Source organism: Bos grunniens, chromosome 1 (assembly GCF_055505025.1).
Source record: "Bos grunniens cultivar Pamir isolate PY7600 chromosome 1, Bosgru_T2T1.0, whole genome shotgun sequence".
In the NCBI taxonomy this organism is placed as follows: Eukaryota; Metazoa; Chordata; class Mammalia; order Artiodactyla; family Bovidae; genus Bos; species Bos grunniens.
In genome coordinates, this window is record NC_141165.1 from 32,935,381 (window position 1) to 32,962,751 (window position 27,371).

Consider the following 27,371-nt stretch of genomic DNA (forward strand, 5'->3'; position numbering starts at 1 on the left):
AAAAAAAGAGAAGACTACAATGGACTAAAAACATTAATTATTTAAATGCTTGAACTGATGTATGAGTGGTAATTGACTTATCAGACGACAGAAATCTCAAATCAAAACCTGCTGGTGGGACAGTCGTGAAGGACCGATCAGTTTGTCCTGTGGATGACTGGGAAGGCTAGAGTTGGTGACACTGGGTACCTTAGGACACGGGATATATGATGGAAAAAAGAAAGATCAGATGAAAGTCTTAGTATCAGACCACAAGATCACCTTCCTGATTGTACATGGTTACTTTTCCTTTAATCCATGAAGAAGAGTGAGTAAGGTTTTCTTACCCTAGATATTCAGTCAGACAAATTCTGACTTGAAGAATACTGAATACATCCAAGGTGGCTGTGGTGGGACACACTGAAATTATAGGAATTAAGTGAAAGCTATGTACTGAATTGTGAGATCCTTATACCATACTTCCCCTCCTTGGTTCCCAGAATGCTCTGAGCTAGGTGATTTCCCCATAAAAAGATAGGAAAATTGCTTTATGCAAAGCTGATTAGCCTAAGAAAAAATTCCTATATGTTTAATCAGGGTTCCTCAATGAAACTTCTGGATTTTAATTTGACTGTGGGACAGAGAAGCCTAATGGGCTGCCGTCTATGGGGTCGCAGAGTCAGACACGACTGAAGCGACTTAGCAGCCGCAGCAGCAGCAGCATGCTACAATAAAGCCTGTCCATTGTCAAGATCACTCAGATCTATAGAAATCTCAGTCATCAGTTTAGTGCCTTGCTCTTAAATGTGAAGAGATAGCCAAAAATCACCTAACTTCCAAGGAAGCTTCTCGAATAATGATAGATGGAGAAAAGAAGAGAAGGAGAGAGAATAAAGTCAAAGTAGAAGAGGCAATACAGGTAACAGGCTAACACATATGTGCACACACACATACACACGCTACTATAGACTAGACACTTCTGCCCCTTGCCCAGACACATATGTGAAACCTAATCTCCTGTGTAATAGTATTTGAAAGTGAGGACTTTGGGGAGTGATTAGGAAGCTCTGTCATGAATGGGATTGATGCCCTTGTAAAGGAGACCTCAGAGAGCTCTTCAACATGTGAAGGCACACTGAGAAGACAGTGCCCTACGCACCAGAAGGAGCACTCACCAGAATCACATCTGCTGGTGCCTTGATCTTGGACTTTCCAGGCTCAAGAACTGTGAGAAATATATTTCTGTTGTTTATAAGCCACCTGGGTGGAGTCGTGGTATTTTATATAGCAGCTCATACACACACACACACACACACCCTAATTAACATCCTCATAGGGATTATACACATGAAGCAAGAACAAGGAACCATAAAATAAAGATGAGTCAGATAGTAAGATACGGTAATATAATGTAAAAAATGGTGATATAAAAGTCAAAAAGAAGGATTGAAAGTTAACTTCTAAATAACTTCCAAAGTATGTAAAAACAGTGGAGGCAAGTTAAAAATAATATGCCCAATAAACCTGACATTCAGTGAAAATGAGTTTCAGAAGGACAGAACAAAGAAAGGAGATGCAAGAAAATTACCAATATATTTGAACCTTTTCCAGATTCTCCAGTTTGAAAAGCCAGTCAAGTTTCCAGCAAAACATCTCAAGTTCTCAACAAAGTACATCATCTGTATATTTTAAGTGTCAAGGCCAATGTGAAGAACCTTTAAAACTTAGAGTCTAAAAACAAAATTTAAAATTATTGTGTAAATGAATTAGAAATCACAATGCATTAACCTAGACCAGGGAGTAGCAAATGACAGCCTGTTTTTGTAAAGTTTTGCTGGAACATGACCATTTGCTTATAAATTTTCTATGACTCCTTCCAGCCACAACAGCAGAGGTAAGTGATTGCAACAAAGTTTACACGGTCTGCAGAGACTAAAAATTTAACATCTGATTCCTTATTGAAAAAAATTGGCCAACCCTTGAACTAGAAAATAATTAAGGCCTTCTAAATGCTAAAAATGTGTGATTTACAACTGATAATTTGTTACATAGCCACACTAAAAATCAACATGTCTGTAGTCTAATGGCATTTTCAAACATGTAAAATCTTGAACATTTTACCATGAAAACACCCTTCTCAGAAAGCTACTAAAAAAATGAAGAGGAGTCACCAAGAAATTAAAGCATATTTTAGGGTGAAATGTATAGATCAAATAATGCAGTTTGAAGTAGGTAGACGGGGGATTTAGTAGGGATATTCTGATGAATACCTAGTATTGCTAGAACACTGAATATCTATATTTAGAGGAAGTTGGAACCCTTGGAATGAATTACTGTCAGGGATATGTACATTATACAGCAGATATAAAGTATAAGGAAAGTATACCTGCAGGGAAGTACAAGTTTGTATGGGAAAGAAAATGTAATAATAGCATACTTAGTAGCTTAACTGTGAACAATATTTAGCTGTCTGTCATAATGTGAACACCAAGTACTAATTTAACCCAAAAAGTTGATATAACTGTATTTGGAGGATGGGAGTGAGGAAGCGTGTGTGTCTCTGTGTGTGTGTATGTGAAAGAGAGACAAATTGTACATGGACAGTGGCATTATTCCATATAAGAATTTAAGAACTGATAGCAGTATTTTTGGTTGTTGTTTAGTCACTCAGTCATGTCTGACTTTTTGTGACCCCATGGACTATAGCCCTCCAGGCTTATCTGTTGGTGGGATTTCCCAGGCAAGAACACCGGAGGGGGGATAGCAGTATAATCACCCACTTTCAACTCTTGTAGATTTTTCTTAGGGTATATACATCCATATTTTAAGATAGTAGTATAATCATGTTATTTTAAAATATGGATGTATATATACCCTAAGAAAAAGCTACAAGAGTTGAAACTGGTTGCTTCTGATGAGTGAGAAGCGGTTGTTGGCAAGGAAAATTGAGAGTGGGGAAAGAAGGGACAGAAGACGGCAGCTTTTCATTTTAAGTCTAGTATATACTTTGTTTTTAGACTGTGAACCTCTATTTTTTTGAAATTGAAGTATAATTGGTTTGCAATACTATGTCAGTTTGTGTACAGCACAGTGATTCAGTTATACATATACATATATATTCATTTTCAGATTATTTTCCATTATAGGTTATTACAAGGTATTGAATATTAGTCCCTGTATACTGTAGGTAGTTCCTTGCTATAGAATAGGTCCTTGTTGTTTATTTTATATGTAGCAGTGTGTATCTGTTGATCCCCAACTCCTAATTTATCCCTCCCCACCACCTTTCCCCTTTGATAATTGTAAGTTTGTTTTCTCTGTTCTATATACAGATTCATTTATATTAGTTTTGAGATGCCATATATAAGTGATATAATATCTGTCTTTCTCTGACTTATTTTACTTAGTATGATAACTTGTAGATCCTAAAATGTGAACCTCTTAATTACTTTCAGAAAAATGAAACATCTTAATTTAAAAAAGAGGTCTGAATTCTAGCCTTTTACTAATTTGAGCCTATTTGAAATTCTTTAATTATCAGTTTTCATGTACAAATCAGATGTTCATGGATGCTGAAATTTTTTTCAAGGTGAAATGTCATCATTCTGTAGATTGAAAATTTCCCCATTTTCATTGCACATAGCTATTTCAGAATGAAGGAATAGCTCAGAATCACTGAGGATTTGAAATTGGTTCTCCTTCCTAGAAACAGGTCAAATATTCAAGGGAAAAGTGATGAAAATATAATTCCTTTCTAGTAGTTATAGCAATCTATAATAAAGACATTCACTGAAAAGATTTTTAGAATGTAATACTAACTTTGAGGCAGATGGCTTAATGCCAGAAGAAAATTAATAATCCATAATTATAAGAGATGAAGATAAATATAAAAATGATAAATACAAAAATCTGCTCATTAGACTGGAAGATTAACTTGACCTACAATTTGGGAATTTCAACTACATTCCTAGACAGAGGCCTGAATGCACAGTAGCAATAATAACTACTACATCTTTTATGCAGGATTAATAATACACTTCCACTGGTGATTATGATTTATAACACAATACATGTTTCGTAGAGGTTCAATCATGCATTTTCCAGAGAAATTATGCATTCTTGACACTAGAATCCAAAGTTCGCTAATGTTCTCATAGCATGGATCGCTAAGACCCATGGCAACATGGCCATGCTCTTAGAACAATTAGAAATATAATTCATTTGAATGTCAAAGAAGAATAAAATTTATGTACCAGTTTCTAGAAATATAAGGAAATTATAAGAACTATTCAATTTCCAATACTTTCTATTCCCAAATCTTGGAAAAAGGAATTTACATAATAAAGAATAAAATAGTATATATATTAAGATATGCAAAATAGCAGACAAGGATAGTTAGAATCCACATCAAACTTTAGAAAGGCATTCATTTTAGAATCTGGTTGTTAGAATTCCTTAGATGTCAGAGATTTTAGGGTTACGTTTCTGCTGATTTTGTCCAATTTAAGATTATTTTTGTGAAGTGGATATGGTCCAACTGCCAATTACTATACCGAAGTTTCTCAGTAAAGTACAGAAAATGATGGTCAAATGCATTCTCTATTCATGGTTTTGAGCTTCTCCATTCAACTTCCATTTACTCTCCTACTGTAACAAGCTAGATGGGAATATAGGAAATTTCAAGTCTACTGTCATATCTATCTTGCTCTTTTATTTTAAAATGTATTAAAATATTTATTCAAAATATGATATTAATAAATATATTTTAAAGAAAACTTTTATTGGCATATAGTTGCTTCATAATGTGTTATTTCCTGATATACAGTAAAGTAAATAAGCCAAATTTACACATGTATCCTTTCTTATTTTGGATTTCCTCTCCATTTAGGTCACCACAGAGTATGAAGTACCATTTGCAGAGACGTGGATAGACCTACATAGTCATACAGAGTGAAATAAGTCAGAAAGAGGAAAACAAATATCGCAAATTAACACATGTATGTGGAATCTAGAAAAATGATACAGGTGAACCTATTTGCAAAGCAGAAATAGAGATGGTTGTATAATACATAATTCAATTGGGGAGTTTCTTACTGAGATTTTTGGGGTGATAGTAGAAGGGGATTTGGATACTGAAAAGAAAAAAAAAAGTTTAGCAAGTATCCACATAAGTCCTCCACTCTTGTGGGTACCCAACAACCCTCTTTCCTTACAACTAACCAGCCTAACATGCACAGTTCTTCTGTATACCACCAGTGTCACAGTACTCCACTTTGCCTGGAAGGAATGATGTCATGAGGTAAAGATTTGTGTACATGAGTGAATGACAGGTAATGCCTTGGTCACGTGTTTGGAAAATTGGAAATGGCATAACTGGAGAAGTAGTGACAGGATGTTCTGGAAGAAAACATATAGATGAATCTCTCAAGCTAAGTCCCCAAATACTGATGTATATTTCCATTACAAAAGAAATTCATAAAAATCAGGTGGATAAGATGTACACTATGATTTTCAGTCAGCCATTTACCACTGCTATCCTGATGTTTATTTATTGAGCTCATAAAGAAAATGGTCATATTGGTAGGATGGACATGGAGTCCATCTTGGGACTCAAGAGCATTTCCTTCTCATGAAGGGTGACGTGGCTATTCTTACTGAGAGTCCAGTTTGCAAGAAAGCAGCTACTAACCTGGAGCTTTAATTTGGCTTTATATATCTATGATCATCCAACCATATGGTAGAAAGTTGATTACTCTTGGAACTGTTTGCAGCTTATTCCCGCTGGGATAAATGTCTGTTCTGAATTTGCGCTGTTTTCTATTCAGATTATGGCTCTGTTTACTGATGAAATTTCTTATACCTTGTCACAATATCCCTTAATTTATGACCAAAGAATTGGATTTAAGGTAAAGAAGTTTCACTGAAGTCATAAAATAGTTGAACTGACTATTGCAGGTTCACTAAGGATTCCGTTTGACACACATCATTTTATGAAACTTAGAGTTTCCCTAACATCAGAATATATGGATTAAATAATCAAGGAAAGTAAGTGAAGGGGCTTGACATTTGTTTTCTGACTCTATGTTGCCATTCAAAGTTTAGTTTTGTTTCCACCTGGGGAATGTTTCCGTTTGGAAACATAGCAGTGGATTCAATGCTTTTGGAAGCTTGGATCACCATCTAGGAGTCATGCCTTTGTCATGCAACTGGGAAAATTGTGAAAAACAGAATTATGGCATTAATTGAGGTTATTGGCCCTGTTTATCAAGAGGAAATAGGGCTTCTGCTGTACAGTGATGCAAAGAGACAAATGCAAGGAACCTGGTAAGCCACTGGGGGTACCAACTTGCTTTAGTATGACTAGAAGAAACAATTAAGACGATTACAATCCAACATATGCAAGACCACAAACCGCTCAGATCTCTCAAACTTCAAATTTGGATTATATCACAGAACAGATAATCTCCTCCAGCTGGGATACTGCTGATACCAGCTAAAAGCCAGAAAAATACAGAATAGGTAATAGAGAAAGGAAGAAAAAGGCAATCTCATGACCAGTAGCAGAAATGATGGTATTAACCTTTAACTTATTTTCCTTCTTACACACCTATGTTTATACTTTAAATCAATATGTATTCTCATTTTTTCCCATTATTCCACTATGTTTATAAAGGGAGTTCTGTGACAATTCAACTTCTCAGGTGGTGCAGTGGTAAAGAATTGCCTGCCAACGCAAGAGCCGCAAGAGACTTGGGTTTGATCCCTGGGTGGGGAAGATCTTCTGGAGGAGGAAAATGGCAGTCAATCCAGTATTCTTGCCTGGAAAATCCCATGGACAGAAAAGCCTGGTGGGCTATAGTCCTTGGGGTCACAAAGAGTTGGACACACACACACGTGGTAATTAGATATTCCATTTAGCTCCTACACTATAGAACAGAGGTCACCAACCTCCAGAATCTAATGCCTGATGATCTAAGGTGGAGCTGATGTGATAATAATAGAAAGAGTCCACAATAAAATGTAACACACTTGAATCATTCTGAAAAATTGTCTTCCACGAAAATGGTCTCTGGTAACAAAAAGATTGGGAACTGCTACTGCAGAATATTGAGATGGTATCATGAAGGAATTAGATTAGGTAAGGAACAATGCCAGAAACAATGCCAGCAGACTTGGGTCTGAATGAATTTTTGTTGCTTCTCTAAGGGAATAGATGGATTTGTGTTATACATGGATATTGTTGGAAATGTACATATGACAGTTTGGGGGTATGAATATTGTATAGTCAGAGTAGACTGCAGTGGAATTTGTTTTGCATTGTCAGTAGAGCATAATTTCCTCTTAAAAAACAGTACTCTTATTTCCTCTGGAATAATTAGCTATTTATTGAATCTAGTCTTGTAGGTATGCTTTAATTGCTCACATCCTCCCTTAGACAGGGGCAGAACATCACCTGAGATAAATGAATTGGATACTGTCTTAAATTTTGGTCAGTGAGACAAGACAACTGACTGTTTGGAAGTAGATTTTGCGCTGGTGGTGGTGTATTGACTAGATTGCTCATGTTATAATCAAACTTGTTCCCTGCATAATATCCTCCCTAGGCCTCCTACCTTCAAACTGTGTTGTGAGACTCCAATAACTTCTCTTTTGTTTAAGTTAGCCAGAGTATTTTTGTTGCTTGCAATTACTTATTGGCACAGAAGCAAAAGGTTATGGAGAGTTCAGACAAGCATACAAGATGCTGAATGGCATGTATGGTTTTAAGGGTTATGGAAAAAATAATGAACTGTGAGTAGTAGAAGATGTTTAGGAGATTGCAGACCACACCTTCTCTTGGATTATATTGGACATTAGAAGGTGCATGTTGCACTCAAGAAGAATATAAGGGGGTTATGTGTGGTTAAGGTATCAGTGGATTAATTGAGGCATGGAAAATCCTGTGGGGATTTCAGAGATAATTCCTACTGAGTGTGAGTTGCATGGAAAAATTAAAAAGCAGTCAATTTTGAGAGTTTTAGTAGTCTATTTACATAGTGATATTAAAGGAGTTTTAAAAAAATACCTGAAATAATTTTTTTAAAACTTTCTTAATAATCTCATATTATAGTCTGTATGAAAATCAAAAGGGCAAATATAAAAATACACTGAAAGTACATGAAGAACCATACAAACGCATGAATATTATTATGATTATTGTGACTATGATTGTTGTTGTTACTTAAATTGATTCATGTTGGTTCATTAAATATTCTCTTTGAACCATTACAAAAAGTTTTACAGATGCTGTAAGTCAAAAATGATGCTGTAAGTCACTGGGCACAGTAATTTAAATACATCCTTCATTATTGAGGAGTTAAAAAATACAGCACCAGGAAAAAATCTATTGACTTTATAGTTCCTAAATACATGAGTGAAAATGGAATGTGAATATGCCTTTTAGAATGCTTTCCTTTTAAAAGATGCATTTTAATAGCTTTTGCTTATTGACTTCATAGGAAAAATCATAATTGCTATGGTATGATGGAAATATCAGTGAACTTGGAATCAAAAAACCTGAAATCCAAACTCAGGCTAACATCTGTATGAGTCCTCTCAGTCACAGTATTCTTTATTTTTATAAAGAGAGTAATAATCTCAACTCCCAGGGTTGCAGTGATTTTTAAATGAGACATTTTAAATGAAAATATTTGTAAAACATAAAGCAGCATGTGAGCAATTATTATTAATAATTAATAGGCTTTTCAGCTTGCTTTTCAGAAAAGCAATGAAAGTAAGACAAGATTCATTCTTTCACCCCCAAAATATTTACTAAGTTATTACTCTGTGTTTGGCAGTATTCTAGGTATTAAGGATGAAACAGTAAATGAAACAGGCAAGATTTCTTCTCTCATGCAACTTATCCTAATGATCAAATAGAAAAGAAACAACAATCAAATAAATGGAAGAAAAGATTCAGATATGTGTGTGTGTGTGTGTTTGTTTGTTGGTCATATAGTAAAAAAAAGTAATGTGAAATAGGGTTATTGGGAGAGTGAGCTTAGGTTTCATCTACTTGGAATGGCTATCAGAATTAAACAAGGGAGTCAATAGCAGAAATCAAGAATTTGTCCATGGATATATTCCAGTGGGAATGATAGGTAAGAACATAATATTTGAAGGACAGGTTTAGACTCAGATATAAGTTTGAGAGTTTTCAGCACCTGGAAGTTGTCTAAAGCCATTGCAAACCTTGAAATTGTCTAATGAGGAAAATACATTACAAAAATTAGAAATGATTCCAGGTGGTGTGAGCCTTGGTAAACTCTTGTTTTTAAAGATTGAGTACAGGAGAAGAAATCACAAAAAAGAGTAAAACAGAATGACCAGAGAGGTAATGGGAAAAAACCTCAAAGAGAATGAAATCATGGAACAAGAAAAGAAATTGTTTCTGGAAGGTATAAGTGATCAGCAATGGAAAATACTGTTAAGAGCGTGAGATGTCTGAGGAAAGAAATGTGTTCACTGACTTGACAATGTGGGGGATATTTTTGACCTTGAGAAATGCAATTGTATGGAGTATTAGCTGTCTGAAGGATGAATGGAAATTGAAGAAAATTGGATTACTGGTGTCATTTAAGAGCTAAATTTCTCAAGATGCTTAGGAGATGGAGCCTGGAGCAAGTCATCTTGAGAAATAATTGAGACCTGAGGAAGTAAGGAACATGAATGGAAGGTAGTGTTGTTGAAAACTTGAGGAGCATTAAAAAGTATTGTGCATGTTTCCATGCAGGAGGAAAAAGGACTCTTGGAAGATATCAGATCAGATCAGTTGCTCAGTCGTGTCTGACTCTTTGCGACCCCATGAATCGCAGCACGCCAGGCCTCCCTGTCCATCACCAACTCCCAGCGTTCTGAGACTCACGTCCATCGAGTTGAAGATATAGGGAACTGAAAATCAAGTTACTACTATGTGCCAGGTATGTGCAGATGTTGCGTTTAATTCTTATAATCCAGTGAGATATGTTGGAGTGTCACTAATTAGTTGATGTGAAAAATGGAAGGAATACATGCACAAAACTTAACAGACCATCCCAGTTCCCAATACTGTACAGTAATACATACCCCTCATTCTTCCCCTTTGAGAAAAGAATAATCACAGGCACATGAAAAGATTCAATAGATTCCAAGGAACATATCAATCCCTGGCATCAATGAATGTGTTTTGATATAAAATAATTCTTGGATAGTGGTTAAGGGTATAAGCTTTTTAAAATTTTTGTCCAGATATAAAATGCTGTCATTTAATACATAGACCGCTTGCATGAATGATTGTGTATTCACTTAGGCAATCCAGATTCATTCCTTTTTTCCCCCTGTAACAGACAGCTTTCTCCCACAAAAGGGTCAGAATATATTTCCTTGCTTCTTTACTTTAAGTTCAGCCATGTGACTTTAAGAATTGATGATGTGCCAGTTCCCAGCATAAGCCTTCTGAATCCTTGCTTGTCTTCTTGCATTTTTTACTACCATCACTAAATGTCCATATATAGCCTAGCTCACTGTTCCCAGAAGGAAGAGGAGAATCACATGGAACAAAGTGTAACCACTTCGACAAGCCCACGTAGATCAGCCATTTCTTGTCTGTTGAATATGAATAATCTACAGATATAATGTATGCAAACATTATAAATCATTCATAAATGATGCATTTATGATGCATTCATAAATCTATGAAACATCAGTTCAGTTCAGTTCAGTTCCATCATTCAGTTGTGTCCTACTCTTTGCAACCCCATGGACTGCAGCATGCCAGGCTGTCCTGTCCATCACCAACTCCCAGAGCTTACTCAAACTTGTGTCCATAGAGTTGGTGATGCCATCCAACCATCTCATCCTCCGTTGTCTCCCTTCTCCTGCTTTCAATCTTTCCCAGCATCAGGGTCTTTTCCAGTGAGTCAGTTCTTCGCATCAGGTGGCCAAAGTATTGGAGTTTCAGCTTTACTATCAGTCCTTCCAATGAATATTCAGGACTTATTTCCTTTAGGAAGGACTGGTTTGATCTCCTTGTAGTCCAAAGGACTCTTAGGAGTCTTCTCCAACACCACAGTTCAAGAGCATCAATTCTTTGGTGCTCAGGTTTCTTTATAGTCCAACTCTAATATCTATACATGACTACTGGAAAAACTATAGCCTTGACTAGACAGAGCTTTGTTGGCAAAGTAATGTCTCTGCTTTTAAATATGCTGTCTATGTTGCTCATAGATTTTTTCCAAGAAGCAAGCTGCTTTTAATTTCATGGCTGCAGTCACCATCTGCACGGATTTTGGAGCACAAAAAAATAAAGTCAGCCACTGTTTCCACTGTTTCTCCATCTATTTCCCATGAAGTGATGGGACCAGATGCCATGAGCTTAGTTTCCTGAATGTTGAGTTTTAAGCCAACTTTTTTACTCTCCTCTTTCACTTTCATTAAGAGGCTTTTAGTTCTTCTTCACTTTCTTCCATAAGGGTGATGCCATCTGCATATCTGAGGTTATTGATATTTCTCCCGGCAATCTTGATTCCAATCTGTGCTTCCTCTAGCCTGGCATTTTGCATGATGTACTCTGCATATATGTTAAATAAGCAAGGTGACAATATACAGCCATGACATACTCCTCTCCTGATGTGGAACCAGTCTCTTGTTCCATGTCCAGATCTAAATATTGTTTCTTGACCTGCATACAGATTTCCCAGGAGGCAGGTCTTGTGGTCTGGTATTCCCATCTTTTTAAGAATTTTTCACAGTTTGTTGTGATCCACACAGTCAAAGGCTTTGGGGTAGTCAATAAAGCAGAAGTAGATTTTTTTCTGGAACTCTCTTGCTTTTTTGATGATCCAACAATGTTGGCAATTTGATCTCTGGTTCCTCTGCCTTTTCTAAATCCAGATTGACCATCTGGAAGTTCATGGTTCATGTACTATGGAAGCCTGGCTTGGAGAATTTTGAGCATTACTTTGCTAGCATGTGAGATGAGTGTAACTGTGAAACATGGTAAGCATTTAATGAAAATATTTAATATAGACTGAAACATATCATTTAATGAAATTATTATCACTATTATTATTTTGTTTAATTATTTAATAAGATAATATTCTCAATGAGATTGAGAGAAAATTGGTTTCTCTGGAGTTGAGAAATGCAATAGCAAATCAAATATGCAATAAAATTAGTGAATAAAAGTTTGGATATTGAAAACTAACCTAATTTGATTTTGCAATAGTTTTCAATGAAAGCTCAAGGACTCAGAAACAAAACATAAGGAGAAAAACATAATAAGAGAAAACACAAAAGGCTATAAATATAGATCCAGTAGATCTAAAATGTATAAAAGAGAAATTCTGAAATGTCAATAACTAAGAACGCAGAAGAGAAAAAAATTAAAAATATAGTAAATTAGTTGAGCCCACATACAGACTTGTATCTTCTGAATTATAGCATTTATTAAGTAGTAGACACTATTTTCAACTTTTTATTATGGAAAATTACAAGCCTATAGAAAGACAGACTAGGTTGATGGACACTGTATACCCATCACCCATCTAGTTATTAGTCCTCAGTCAATCTTGTTTCATCTACACATAAATTAACTTCTTCCTTCTCAATTATTTGGAAGTAAATTCTAGACCCCATGTCATTTCCTCTGTAAATATTTCAGTTCTTATTTCTAAAACAATACTTTCAAAGAGCTTAACCATTACCATTCTTAAAAAAATGAATTGATACTATTTCCTTAATATCATCAAATACTTATGTAAGGCAAATGCTAACAAGTATGAAAGGGGAAATTAACAATAACACAATAATAGTGGGAGACTTTATTACCCTACTCACACCTATGGATAGATCAACTAAACAGAAAATTAGCAAGGAAACACAAACTTTAAATGATACAATGGACCAGTTAGACCTAATTGATATCTACAGGACATTTCACCCCAAAACAATGAGTTTCACCTTTTTCTCAAGTGCACATGGAAACTTCTTCAGGATAGATCACATCCTGGGCCATAAATCTAGCCTTGTTAAATTCAAAAAATTGAAATCATTCCAAGCATCTTTTCTGGTCACAAAGTAGTAAGATTAGATGTCAATTACAGGAAAAAATAACTATTAAAAATTCCAACATATGGAGGCTAAACAACACACTTCTGAAGAAATAACACACACAGAAGAAATAAAAAAATGAAAACATAACAACTGAAAAGCTATGGGACACTGTAAAAGCAGTGCTAAGGGGAAGGTTCATAGCAATACAGGCTTACCTCAAGAAACAAGAAAAAAGTCAAATAAATAACCTAACTATATACCTAAAGCATCTAGAAAAGGAAGAAATGAAGAACCCCAGGGCTAGTAGAAGGAAAGAATTATAAAAATTAGGGCAGAAATAAATGCAAAAGAAACAAAAGAGACCATAGCTAGTTCTTTGAGAAGATAAATAAAATTGACAAACCATTAGCCAGACTCATCAAGAAACAAAGGGAGAAAAATCAAATCATCAAAATTAGAAATGAAAATGGAGAACTCACAACAGACAACACAGAAATACAAAGGATGATAAGAGACTACTATCAGTAACTATATGCCAATAAAATGGACAACGTAGAAGAAATGGACAAATTCTTAGAAAAGTATAACTTTCCAAAACTGAACCAGGAAGAAATAGAAAATCTTAACAGACCCATCACAAGCACGGAAATCAATACTGTAATCAGAAATCTTCCAGCAAACAAAAGCCCAGGACCAGACAGCTTCACAGCTGATTTCTACCAAAAATTTAGAGAAGAGCTAACACCTATCCTACTCAAACTCTTCCAGAAAATTGCAGAGGAAGGTAAACTTCCAAAGTCATTCTATGAGGCCACCGTCACCCTAATACCAAAACCAGACAAAGGTATCACAAAAAAAGAAAACTACAGGCCAATATCACTGATGAACATAGATGCAAAAATCCTTAACAAAATCCTAGCAAACAGAGTCCAACAACACATTAAAAAGATCATACATAATGACCAAGTGGGCTTTATCCCAGGGATGCAAGGATTCTTCAATATCTGCAAATCAATGTAATATACCACATTAACAAATTGAAAGATAAAAACCATGTGATTCTCTCAATAGAAGCAGAGAAAGCCTTTGACAAAATTCAACATCCATTTATGATAATACCCTCCAGAAAGCAAGAATAGAAGGAACATACCTCAACATAATAAAAGCTATATACGACAAACCCACAGCAAACATTATCCTCAGTGGTGAAAAATTGAAAGCATTTCCCCTAAAGTCAGGAACAAGACAAGGGTGCCCACTCTCACCAATACTATTCAGCATAGTTACAGAAGTTTTAGCCACAGCAGTCAGAGAAGAAAAAGAAATAAAAAGAATCCATATTGGAAAAGAAGAAGTAAAACACTCACTGTTTGCAAATGGCATGATCCTCTACATTGAAAACACTAAAGACTCCACCAGAAAATTACTAGAAGTAATCAATGAATATAGTTAAGTTGCAGGATATAAAATCAACACACAGAAATCCCTTGCATTCCTATACACTAACAATGAGAAAACAGAAGGAGAAATTAAGAAAAGAATCCCATTCACCATTACAATGAAAAGAATAAAATACTTAGGAATAAATCTACCTAAATCTTTTCTGACCACAATGCAGTAAGATTAGATCTCAATTACAGGAGAAAAACTATTAAAAATTGCAACATATGGAGGCTGAACAACACGCTGCTGAATAACCAACAAATCACAGAAGAAATAAAAAAAGATATCAAAATATTCATAGAAATGAATGAAAATGAAAACACAACAACCCAAAACGTGTGGGATACTGTAAACGCAGTGCTAAGGGGAAAGTTCATAGCAATACAGGCATACCTCAAGAAACAAGAAAAAAGTCAAATAAATAACCTAACTCTACACCTAAGGAGAAGGCAATGCCACCCCACTCCAGTAGTCTTGCCTGGAAAATCCCATGGACGGAGGAGCCTGGTAGGCTCCAGTCCATGGGGTGGCTAAGAGTCGGGAATGACTGAGCGACTTCACTTTCACTTTTCACTTTCATGCACTGGAGAAGGAAATGGCAACCCACTCCAGTATTCTTGCCTGGAGAATCCCAGGGACAGTGGAGCCTAGTGGGCTGTCGTCTATGGGGTTGCACAGAGTCAGACACGACTGAAGCAACTTAGCAGCAGCAGCAGCAGCCACACCTAAAGCAACTAGAAAAGGAAGAAATATAGAACCCCAGGGTTAGTAGAAGGAAAGAAATCTTAAAAATTAGGGCAGAAATAAATGCAAAAGAAACAAAAGAGACCATAGCAAAAATCAACAAAGCCAAAATCTAGTTCTTTGAAAGGATAAAATGAATATCCTTTATTATCGTTATAAATAAAAAAATAAATAAATAAATAAAATTAACAAACCATTAGCCAGACTCATCAAGAAACAAAGGGAGAAAAATCAAATCAATAAAAGTAGAAATGAAAATGGAGAGATCACAACTACAACACAGAAATACAAAGGATCATAAGAGAGTACTATCAGCAATTATATGCCAATAAAATGGACAACGTGGAAGAAATGGACAAATTCTTAGAAAAGTATAACTTTCCAAAACTAAACCAGGAAGAAATAGAAAATCTTAACAGACCCATTACAAGCATGGAAATCGAAACTGTAATCAGAAATCTTCCAGCAAACAAAAGCCCAGGTCCAGATGGCTTCATAGCTGAATTCTACTAAAAATTTAGAGAAGAGCTAACACCTATCCTTCTCAAACACATCCAGAAAATTGTAGAGGAAGGTCAACTTCCAAACTCATTTTATGAGACCACCATCACCCTAATACCAAAACCTGACAAAGATGCCACAAAAAAAGAAAACTACAGGCCAATATCACTGATGAACATAGATGCAAAAATCCTAAACAAAATCCTAGCAAACAGAATCCAACAACATATTAAAAAGATCATACATCATGACCAAGTGGGCTTTATCCCAGGGATGCAAGGATTCTTCAATATCTGCAAATCAATCAATGTAATACACCACATTAACAAATTGAAACACAAAAGCCATATGATTATCTCAATAGATGCAGAGAAAGCCTTTGACAAAATTCAACATCCATTTATGATAAAAACTCTCCAGAAAGCAGGAATAGAAGGAACATACCTCAACATAATAAAAGCTATATATGACAAACCCACAGCAAACATTATCCTCAGTGGTGAAAAATTGAAAGCATTTCCCCTAAAGCCAGGAACAAGACAAGGGTGCCCATTTTCACCATTACTATTCAACATAGTTTTGGAAGTTTTGGCCACAGCAATCAGAGCAGAAAAAGAAAATAAAAGGAATCCAAATTGGAAAAGAAGTAAAACTCTCCCTGTTTGCAGATGACATGATCCTCTACATAGAAAACCCTAAAGACTCCACCAGAAAATTACTAGAACTAATCAATGAATATAGTAAAGTTGCAGGATATAAAATCAACACACAGAAATCCCTTGCATTCTGGTAAACTAATAATGAGAAAATAGAAAGAGAAATTAAGGAAACAATCCAATTCACCATTCCAACGAAAAGAATAAAATATTTAGGAATATATCTACCTAAAGAGACTAAAGACCTATATATAGAAAACTATAAAACACTGGTGAAAGTAATCAAAGAGGACACTAATAGATGGTGAAATATACCATGTTCATGGATCAGAAGAATCAATATAGTGAAAATGAGTATACTACCCAAAGCAATCTACAGATTCAATGCAATCCCTATCAAGCTACCAATGGTATTTTTCAGAGCTGGAACAAATAATTTCACAATTTGTATGGAAATACAAAAAATCCTGAATAGCCAAAGCAATCTTGAGAAAGAAGAATGAAACTGGAGGAATCAACATGCCTGACTTCAGGCTCTACTACAAAGCCACAGTTATCAAGACAGTATGGTACTGGCACAAAGACAGAAATATAGATCAATGGAACAAAATAGAAAGCCCAGAGATAAATCCACACACATATGGACACCTTACCTTTGACAAAGGAGACAAGAATATACAATGGAGAAAAGACAATCTCTTTAACAAGTGGTGCTGGAAAAACTGGTCAACCACTTGTAAAAGAATGAAACTAGAACACTTTCTAACAGATACACAAAAATAAACTCAAAATGGATTAAAGATCTAAATGTAAGACCAGAAACTATAAAACTCATAGAGGAGAACATAGGCAAAACACTCTCCGACATATATCACAGCAGGATCCTCTATGAGCCACCTCCCAGAATATTGGAAATAAAAGCAAAAATAAACAAATGGGACCTAATTAAACTTAAAAGCTTCTGTGCAACAAAGGAAACTATCAGCAAGGTGAAAAGACAGCCTTCAGAATGGGAGAAAATAATAGCAAATGAAGCAACTGACGAACAACTAATCTCAAAAATATACAAGCAACTCCTACAGCTCAATTCCAGAAAAATAAATGACCCAATCAAAAAATGGGCCAAAGAACTAAATAGACATTTCTCCAAAGAAGATATACAGATGGCGAACAAATACATGGAAAGATGCTCAACATTACTCCGTATCAGAGAAATGCAAATCAAAACTACAATGAGGTACCGTTTCATGCCAGTCAGAATGGCTGCTATCCAAAAGTCTACAAGCAATAAATACTGGAGAGGGTGTGGAGAAAAGGGAACCCTCTTACACTGTTGGTGGGAATGCAAACTAGTACAGCCACTATAGAGAACAGTGTGGAGATTCCTTAAAAAACTGGAAATAGAACTGCCTTATGATCCAGCAATCCCACTGCTGGGCATACACACAGACAAAACCAGAATTGAAAGAGACACGTGTACCCCAATATTCATCGAAGCACTGTTTATAATAGCCAGGACATGGAAGCAACCTAGATGTCCATCAACAGATGAATGGATAAGAAAGCTGTGGTATGTATACACAATGGAATATTATTCAGCCATTAAAAAGAATATATTTGAATCAGTTCTAATGAGTTGGATGAAACTGGAGCCTATTATACAGAGTGAAGTAAGTCAGAACAAAAAATACCAGTACAGTATGCTGCTGCTGCTGCTGCTGTTAAGTCGCTTCAGTCGTGTCCGACTCCGTGTGACCCCATAGACGGCAGCCTACCAGGCTTCCCCGTCCCTGGGATTCTCAAGGCAAGAACATTGGAGTGGGTTGCCATTTCCTTCTCCAATGCATGAGAGTGAAAAGTGAAAGTGAAGTCGCTCAGTAGTGTCCGACTCTTAGAGACCCCATGGACTGTAGCCCACCAGGCTCTTCTATCCATGGGATTTTCCAGGCAAGAGTACTGGAGTGGGGTGCCATTGCCTTCTCTGCCAGTACAGTATACCAACGCATATATATGGAGTTTAGAAAGATGGTAACGATGACCCTATATGTGATATAGCAAAAGAGACACAGATGTATAGAACAGTCTTTTGGACTCTGCGGGAGAAGGTGAGGATGGGATGATTTGATAGAATAGCATTGAAACATGTATATTATCATATGTCATCATATGTGAAACAGATCGCCAGTCCAGGTTCGATGCAGGAGACAAGGTGCTCAGGGCTGGTTTACTGGGATGACCCTGAGGGATGGGATGCGGAATACATGTACACACATGGCTTATTCATGTCAATGTAGGGCAAAAGCCACCACAATATTGTAAAGTTATTAGCCTCCAATTAAAATAAGTAAATTTAAAAACATCATAAAATACTGAATCTTGTTGAATTTCTAATTGTCTCATGAAGTGAAGTATTAGTTGCTCAGTCATGTCTGAATCTTTCGGCCCCATGGACAGTAGCCCACCAGGCTTCTCTGTCCGTGTAATTCTCCAAGCAAGAATACTGGAAAGGGTAACCGTTACCTTTGCCATGGTATCTCCTTGACCCAGAAATCAAACCTAGGTCTCCTGCATTGCAGGCAGATTTTTTTTGTCATCTGAGCCACTAGGGAAGCCCAGCTGTGTCATAAATGTCAGAAAACAATTTTTAAAGATTTTTGGCCATTTGATTGAATCATGGTCTAAATAATGTCCTCACATAGGAACTTATGTGAGGAACTTATGTCTTATGTGCCTTTTTATATTCCTTTCCATCTTTTTTGTTTGTTTTCAATTTTTACAATTATTTCTTATTAAAGAAAAGGTAGGTTTTTGTTTTGTTTTTAATCCTGGAGTTTTCCAGCCTGAGTTTTGCGAATTGCCTCCCTGGTATATTAAATAACAAATATTTTTTAACTCTAGTATTTTCTAAGAGTTAGTATATGGACCTAGAGGTTTGATCAGAAAAGGCTTTTTTTTTTTTTTTTTCTCTCTCTCTCTCTCTCTTTGTTTTATTTGTAAGGCTGCTTCATGAGTGCTTTCTATTAGGAAGGACAGAATGTCTGTGCTTTATCTTTTTGTAATATTATAAACAGTTGATGACCAATACCCAGACTCATTATGGTTTGAATAATAGTAATATTCTGTCATTCATTCCTTAGTTAGTAACTGGAATATTTCTGTAAAATGTTTCATTTCATCACTATCTGGTTACTCTGTTGTACAGAATAGGAAAGGTGGAATAGGTATATAATCGTTTCCCATTTTACTAGCTTTCAAAATTATGACTTGGTTCACTGACATCTTACATGTTTAATTTTTCATACCATGGAAACATAGATTTAAGTATTTCTGATGATTTTCAAACTACTTACTTTTTTATAATGCTGAAAATGTCTGTCTTTGACTTATGTGAGACTCTTCAGATTGACTCCTGAGACCTGTCTTGGAATGTTTCCTTGCTGTGAGGTCTGACAGTATATTGAGCTCACTTTGTAAAATCTCTACTCTAGACTCGAAATCAAACATTTCTCCAAAGAAGCTCTGTCGTTTTTAATGAGAAACAGTATGTGGTGGCCATAATTTAAATGCTAAGAGCATTTGCTGTAAATGGGTTGGTCATTCTCTCTTGACTTTTTTAACATGCAGAGTTAGGAAATATTTTCTTTTAAAGGAAAATTCATCACAACTTTGCCTTGGTACTTTCAATTCAAATTCAAGATTACAAAAGATTTTACTTAACTATTTCAATGTTACATTTATATCTCCTTTATTCAATGCTGAGACTCCTGGTTCTCAATAACATGGGAGAATTATAGAATCAAAATATCACATTTATACTTTTTTATACTAAATAATACCCATTTCAGATTCAGGCTAACAAAATCAACACCTTGCTTACAATATGATTACTTAAAAATTCATTTTAAAATTCTTTTTGCTTCTTGGGTTATATCCTTCTAGGGATTTAAAATCAAATTACTGTTTTTAAAAGTCATTTGGAATAGTCTCTTTGCCATCAATTAAATACACATTGTTTACTCACAAACTAGCATTTTAATTTTTCAGAAATTGCTTTAAAATAAATTTATTTATAAATATATAAAATATATAAAGCAAGATATATTCAAAGAAATATAGATTTTAAAATTCTTTTTCTTTTTTTATAGGAAACCATTGTTTTTATTTTTTTATATTGTTTACTTCTTAAGATCAGAAAATGATTCCTTATCTATTTTAGAGTTACACAGTACTATTTTGTGAGTATATTTATACTTTTTAAAATTAGCTCTGTTGAAGGATATTTGGGTTTTACAAGGTAATAATCTTGTAATGAATAACTGTACAAATCGCTTCATACTTTTGCCAGGGTATCTTCGTGAAATTTTTTAGAAGTAGAATTGTTGGTTAGGAGGTAATATGTAAGTAATTTTATTAGATGTTAACAAATTACCTGCCATAGAAGTTATGCATTACATACTTATATGAGCAATATGGGAGAGTTCATTTCCCTATAGTCTCATTGACAGAGAATGTTGTCAAACTTCCAGATTTTAATTGCAGGCAAAATTAACAAAAATCACACATCCGAAGTATATCTTGGAAAAAGTTGAATTTTTATAACCAAAGGAAATCATACATTTTTTGCAGGTGGTAAAATTCCTTTCTTCTTAGCCTTACTAAACTAAAACCAGTTATCTAAACAAGGAGTTAAGAAACACACGCGTGTGTGTGCACACACACACACACACACACACACGGGGTGCCACTGAATTCTCCATAATATTGAATATAAGAGACTTTGGAATAGTTTCTTCAAAGTTTTAAGGGGATAATTGACACCAAAGCATTCCATAACCTATGAATCTATATTTCTTAAATAAATACTTCAGAAAGAAATTTTAGACAGGCAATGATTTAGAATGTAGACAACCCAAATAGACTTCCTAGTGAAAAAAAAATGTAAGAAAACTTTCTTTAGCTACTTAACAAATGAAACCAAATGAATATCTAAAGTATATGGAAAATGTGAGTTGTGAAAAAATTAACATATTTACACACTGCATGTGTGTGCTTAGTCAGTCAGTTGTGTCTGACTCTTTGCAACCCTGTGGACTGTAGCCTGCCAGACTCCTCTGTCCATGGGATTTTTCAGGCTAGAATACTGGAGTGGGTAGACATTTCTTCCCCCAGGGGATCTTCCTGACCCAGGGATCAAACCTGGGTCTCCTGTGTCTCCTGCATCTGCAGGTGAATTCTTTGCCATTGAGCCATCAGAGAAGCCTGTTGTTGGGATCAGGGAGGCTTCCAGTGACAAGCAGCCCCTGAGGGATGGGGTCAGGGAGAGGTTCAGGTGTATGTTCTAGGGGAGGAACTGAACAGAGTATGGGGACCAATTTTCAAGAAGGCCAGGAAGGAAACTGAGGCCAGAGGATAGAAAGCTGTGAAGGGCAGGTTAAAGCTCTCCATTAAAAGGGAGTATGTCATGGGGGCAGAACTCAGAAGACAGCCTGGGGAGGCTACATTTGTGATCATGGCACACAGGGTTGCTGCCCTTTCCTCACCTCCCAGCTTTGCTCTCTTGAATGAGGCCTGTGCCAAGGGGTGAGTCTGTGCCCACATACCCTAGGGGGCACCTCCTCCCCCCAGGTGAGGATCCAGAACTGGTTGGAGTGGCTAGGTGCCCAATTGTAACAGGCCTGCTTGAATGCACTGATATGTGTCAAAGTATTGTTTTTAAAGAGGGGACACAATAAGAACAAATAAAATATTCTGGATATAAAATTTCCAGACTATTCTAATGAAAACTATGAGTTGAGTGTGGTTAGAAAGAAATATATGCTAAGTTTTTTATCCTGATGGTGGGAGAATTCTTTTATTTAATGGTAATAGAGAAATGATAGCTCAGTTTTTAAAAGTTAATTTAATGGTAAGTACTGAAACCAAAAATTTAAATTACTTGATGAAAAATATAAAGAAAACTCGAGGAATATACAATATTAGAAAGGAGAAAGCCAAGAAGCAAAATAAAACATAAACGCCAAAAAAAAAAGCCCCAAAATAATACCCAGGAAAGAAGACTTTATGCAATTTATATCCAATATACTCAAGACAAAAATTATATACAGAAGATTGAAAACAAGACTACACATCAGGAATAGTGTAAGTGAAAGTCATGCAGTTGTGTCTGACTCTTTGCAACCCCATGGACTATACAGTCCATGGAATTCTCCAGGCCAGAATACTGGGGTGGGTAGCCTATCCCTTCTCCAGGGGATCTTCCCAACCCAGGAATTGAACCAGGGTCTCCTGCATTGCAGGCGGATTCTTTACCAACTGAGCTATCAGGAATAGTGAATATCTGTAATATTTTTTGATTATCTAGGATTTTTTAAAACTCTCCTATGTTTGGAGAATTTCCTACTTATGTATTCAGCATACTCAAAGTAGAAACTAAAAAAATTCATTTTGTCACCCTACTGCACTTAAGGCACAAGAGTGTGACCTGGGTAAATCCAATTAAATGTGGTGCTAGACTGTAGTCCAGAAGTGAGCCAGTGTCAGAAAGGGGCTCCGTGAAGAATTCATTTTACTAGCCATACTAGTCAGTATAGTACTTAAGCATTTGTCTGTCACGTATAAATTGCTTCCAGGACTGAATTCCTGGCACAGAAGTTCCAGCAGTATCAGATGCAAATAAAGTTTTATCAATAACAGTCATGTAAACTCTAGTCTCAAATGCTCAGTAGTGGTAGCAGTGAATTTCCCTCCTTGGGCTGGTTCTGTGATATGGTTATGGGCATTAATTCTAGAATCTTTTGCCTGTTCCTCCATCCCTTTCAAAATTTCATCAGCTGCCATATCTTTGTAACAAATTCATTTTCTGCTTCGACTATTAAAATTAGCTTCTTTTGCTTGCAACTTATAACCCTGACTGATATAGACACTGACTCCGGAAATCATATTAGAAAACAGAACCTCGGGCAAATAGAAAGTATCTGGAATTGATTATCTGGTCTGATTCAGGCTGAAGGCTCTGAAATCTAGCCAATATGAAAGGTTTTTGGCAAGCAGTGTGAAACAGCCCTCTAATTTTCATCTGTGGTCACCTGCAATGAAGTAGCCGCAGAAGGTAAGTCTTTGACAGAACCAGGGCTACAGCCAAATAACCATTTGCAGAGATATAAGGAACTCAAGGAAAATAGAGTGTTTGATTCTAACAGCATTTAATGACTTAAAAAAGAATTACAAGTTCAAAACCTGAGGTTCATACTTTAAAAGAGAGGAAAAAAGAATTTCTTGGCTAAAAGGCTGAAAAATATTTTATCCATTGTGGCATAGGTCTGAGATACATAAAAAAGAAATTCACATTTTGATCCTGCAGTTGCCAGTATTTTGCAGTTAAATTCAGTCTTGTCTGGAGTAGGAAATGACAACCCACGCCAGTATTCTTGCCTGAAAAATTCCATGGACAGAGAAGCCTGGTGGGCTACAGTCCATGGGGTCACAAAGAGTCGGACGTGACTGAGCAACTAAGCACACACATCACAGTCTTGTCTGATCTCATATGTGACAGTCAGGGCTTTGGGAAGGACTCTGAAGACAGGCAGGAATGGATTGATCACATACAACACATTCATTTATGCCTGCCCCCTAACCCATGTTGCCCAAAAGGGCTCTGAAAAAGGAGCTCTAAAGGCATAATTATTGGGAAAAAAATGGTTGGTAACATCAGTCCCATCATTATCTTTGAAAAGCACTTGAAACTGTTCTCTGTTAACTTGGGATGCTGGTAAGAGACACTGCCATTGAAATGGAATGCTTCATTTAAGATGCAAAGACAGCTCCTGGAGTGGTAGATTCAGGCCATTAAATGCCAGAGCATGGACATGACTATAGTAATTGGTAGAAAGATAGGTTTGTTCATTAGACTGGTTTGACTCACAGTGATCCATGGTAGGTAATTGTTTATTGATCCCTAGACCTGAAAAAAAATGTGAAGTCTACCTTATCAAGAAGGATGGTACTTGATTTTTATAACTTAAAAAAAAAGTATGGTGAACAGAAACCAAAGAGTCATAGCTTTTCACTCAAATCTTAAACCTATTCTTGCCTAGAGAATTCCATCGATGAGAGGAGCATGGTGGGCTACCGTCCATGGGGTTGTAAAGAGTCGGACATGACTAAGTAACTAACACACACATGGCCCCCGAAAAGAGGGAAGACATTCTTGGGGAAAAAGCAGGTATGAATCTCACAAACATATACTAAGAGCCTCCTAAGTTTCTATGTGGCCTTCACCTGGGAGCCTAGATGGTAAATAATCTGCCTGCAGTGGAGGAGACCCTGATTCAATCCCTGGGTCAGAAAGATCCCGTGGAGATGGGAATAGCACCCTACTCCAGTATTCTTGCCTGGAGAATTCCATGGATAGAGGACCCTGGTGGGTTACAGTCCATGGGATTGCAAAGAGCTGGACATGACTGAGCAACTAACACTTTCACTTTTCTTTTTTTACCTGAGTTACTATACTGGGAAAAGACAAATGATCAGAGCTTTCAGGCATCATTGGAGATGGACTTGAACAGACAGAAAAATCATAGGTCTCAGAACATCATTTTTGTCCACCAATCAGAATGGAAGCTTGTGTGGATCAATAGAGGAGGTTTGGACCCAACTCATCTTCATGGACAACTTATTGGTAACCCCAAACCATTATCTGGCTTTTCTCCAAATTCTGTGTATATAATTTTATATAAATATGCTTAACAAATGATAGGATTTCCATAGTGACTTTCCAATTCTTTGAGTGACAGATATTTAGGATACAATGAAGCATGTAGAAGCTCCTCAAGATTCCCCTTTCATCAAAACTGAAAACCAAGAGCAAATCATCTTGGTGAAACAAATGCAAAATGCAAGCCAGAAGACGAGTTTGCTTCCTTATTGAAATTTTTGAGGTCCAGCAGACTGAGGCCTGAGGCTTGTAGTCAATTTCTGCAAAAGCAAAGGACAACTTGCTGTAACTTGAATTTTGTAAGCAACATATATTACAATTGAGAATTTTACTCCATTTACTATTGTTTTGCTGTTGTCCAGTCACTAAGTCATATCCAACTCTTTGTGACCTGCAGCTCGCCAAGGCTTACCAGTCCTTTACTATCTTCAAGAGTTTGCTCAAACTGAAATCCATTGAGTCAGTGATGCCATTCAACCATCTCATTCTCTGTCACCCTCTTCTCCTCTTGCCCTCAATCTTTCCCAGCATCAAGGTCTGACTATTGTTTATTTATGGGCAAATTACTAGAAAATTCTGTAATGGGGAGAAGGAGCTAGCGCCCAACTCTAGATTTATGCTTTTAGATTTGTGATTGGAGGAAAATTAACCACCTTTAAAGGCATATCTTAAAAGGGGGACAGTTTGACAGTTGAGGCAGATTCAGAAAGTATAACAATCTTATGTGTGATCCAGGCAGTCTTGTGAGACACCATTTGATTGTGAGAAGGAATTTACTTGGCATTGATATTCTAGACTTAGGTTTGTCAATAATTTTGTCTTCACAGCTTTCATCATACATAATAAGAACAAAATATTGTAAATAAAGTCTCAGAAGCAGGGCCATGAGAGGGCATTAGAGAAAGAGAGAAAGAGCTACCAGAAGACAGCCCCCCCTACCCCTAAAATACTCATTATGAACAATGAAAGGGGCAGAAAAGGTAGGATAAATTTCTAAACTATTTTAGTATATTATGTAGAAATTGCTAATTTATGGTGGATATAAAATTACATTGAAAGATAATAAGACTTTTGAACCCCCATTCTTGGACAAATTTTCTGCAGAGCTTCCATAAACTTTGAGTAGTACTTTAAATAAACACAAGTAGCAATATGAGACAGTCAGATTTGCTCATCCCTTTCCTTTGCACTATTTTCTAATCACTTGTATTGTTATGTTCAACCTTATTTACTAGTCATGAATATGCATATGATTGAGCTTCTTGTATCAATCCCTACTTAAATTTGATTCCCTTAATTTCAGGGTTATGATAATTTGGAAATGGAATAGAATGAAAATTATCATTAATGCATACCTATAATTATTTTTTAAAAATGAAAAAAAAAGAACATTGAAAAAATAATAAAACAAATACCCATAAACCTCCTTGAAGATTAAGCAGGGGTTATTTTTCACTAATTATTCCAGGTTTTAAAAAAATTAAATATTACAAATAAAATCTAATTCTCTTTCCTTTATTTTTTTCAGCCTGTTTCCACTTTTGAGACAATCCTAATCTAAAACTTTGGGGTATTGCTTTCTAAAGCTATATATCCATCTACAATATGTTATATTGTATTAGTATATTATTATGTGTACTTGAAAAGGGACATGCTCTATCTTCCTCACTACTATGATTTTCCATAAATTTACTTAATAATTTTTCCCTATTTTTTGTTTCTGAGATTTATATATATGTTTCTAGTTTAATCATTTGTCATATGTCATATTAATATATGTATATGTATATATTTCATTGGTCTCATTGGAAAATACCCTGATGCTGAGAATGACTAACAGCAAAAAGAAGGGATGGCAGAGGTTGAGATGGTTAGATAGCATCACCAACTCAAAGGACTTGAGTCTGAGCAAACTCATGGAGATAGTGGAGGACAGGGGAATCTGGCATGCTGCCATCCATGGAGTTGTGAAGAGTTGGACATGACTTAGCAACTGAACAACAACAACATTTCATTGACTTTATCTAATGCATGGGCTTCCATTGCACACATAAATCATGGTCACGCCTCTTTCTCCCACTGAGAATCAGATTGCTCCTCTTTTTCCCTATTATTATCAGAGCTGCAATGCCTAATTTTGAATTTGTCCCCATGTACACATGTAATGCCATGTACACATGTAATGTCTTCTCTAAGGTAGACACCAAGAAATGATATTGTCAAACAGTCTCCAAAGAAACTGTAACATTCTACAGTTTCACCAG

At 36.0% G+C, this 27,371-nt stretch overlaps 1 long non-coding RNA gene across 1 annotated transcript in view; it reads left to right on the forward strand.

Annotated features, from left to right (window-relative positions):
• Positions 1-9,705: 9,705 nt before the first annotated feature.
• LOC147379250 (uncharacterized) overlaps positions 9,706-27,371 on the forward strand; it is a 43,924-nt gene continuing 26,258 nt past the window's right edge. Inside the window, exon 1 of the long non-coding RNA XR_015168846.1 lies at positions 9,706-9,938. This is a non-coding gene — a long non-coding RNA (uncharacterized LOC147379250). The remainder of the gene's footprint in view (positions 9,939-27,371) is intronic.